This window comes from Dermacentor silvarum, chromosome 1 (assembly GCF_013339745.2).
Source record: "Dermacentor silvarum isolate Dsil-2018 chromosome 1, BIME_Dsil_1.4, whole genome shotgun sequence".
Taxonomy (NCBI): Eukaryota; Metazoa; Arthropoda; class Arachnida; order Ixodida; family Ixodidae; genus Dermacentor; species Dermacentor silvarum.
The window spans coordinates 380,589,540-380,590,651 of record NC_051154.1 but is presented as its reverse complement, the minus strand read 5'-3'; the positions used below and the strand labels follow the sequence as shown (position 1 = coordinate 380,590,651).

The following is a 1,112-nucleotide window of genomic DNA, read 5'->3' as shown; positions in this document are numbered from 1 at the left end:
GTGGTAGAATGACACTTTGTGCGTTTTATGATGAGTCATCATAATTACAGAGTAACTAAATATATGGATATTGTAAAGTCAGACATGCTACGTTTCTTGATAAAAAGGATTGAATCGCCCACTCGAATTACTTGTAGAAGTTATTTATTGGCGGCAAGCATTTAAAATATATATATATATATATATATATATATATATATATATATATTTCTAAGTTGCTACTCATGCACCACGTAAAAAGCAGTAGTGTCTTCACCAAAGCGGTACTCAGCTGTAACGATACGTATCACTCGGAAGTAAAATGGAACTATTATAGGTTAGCAGAGTATTCAGTTTAACATAAGCTTAATGTTTGTGATCTATTCCTTGCCACCACTGCACAGAAATGGCAAAAGTAGGTTGCCTCCACCAATGTGGACGCCATGCCTGAAGGGGTTATTACCAGTAGTGCTTTGACGCCTGCGGCAGAAAGGATGTTCCACATCCGCCGCCTAGGTTTGTGAGTGGTGGCGCTGGCTAACACTCCCAGGGTTAATTCTAGTTGTAAGAGATAAATACCCCAGAAAGCGGATGGAAAAACGGCGCCGCGGTAGCCTAATGGTAAGAGCATCGCACGGGTAATGCGAAGACGTGGGTTCGTTCCCCACCTGCGGCCAGTTGTTTTTTCATCCATTTTCATTTCATTTTCATGCACGAAGTGAACGTCCTACCCGCCGTGGTTGCTCAGTGGCTATGGTGTTGGGCTGCTGAGCACGAGGTCGCGGGATCGAATCCCGGCCACGGCGGCCGCATTTCGATGGGGGCGAAATGCGAAAACACCCGTGTACTTAGATTTAGGTGCACGTTAAAGAACCCCAGGTGGTCCAAATTTCCGGAGTCCCCCACTACGGCGTGCCTCATAATCAGATCGTGGTTTTGGCACGTAAAACCCCATAATTTAATTAATTTTTAATTAAGTGAACGTCCCTGTAATTTTTCAAGCGAAGCTTGTATTGCCTCACAAGTGTCGGCGGCGGCGGTGGTGGTGGTGTCACGCTAAAAAGTGGGCCTATCCTGGTGATAGTGCAGAAAGGGTCCAAGCTCAATGGCACATACCCCTGTGGGCTCGGGGA

At 45.5% G+C, this 1,112-nt stretch overlaps 1 non-coding gene across 1 annotated transcript; it reads left to right on the top strand.

Annotated features, from left to right (window-relative positions):
* The first annotated feature begins 583 nt into the window (after positions 1–583).
* Positions 584–655, top strand: Trnat-ggu (transfer RNA threonine (anticodon GGU)). The gene has a single exon. It is a non-coding gene; the product is annotated as a tRNA-Thr (tRNA).
* The last annotated feature ends 457 nt before the right edge of the window (positions 656–1,112 follow it).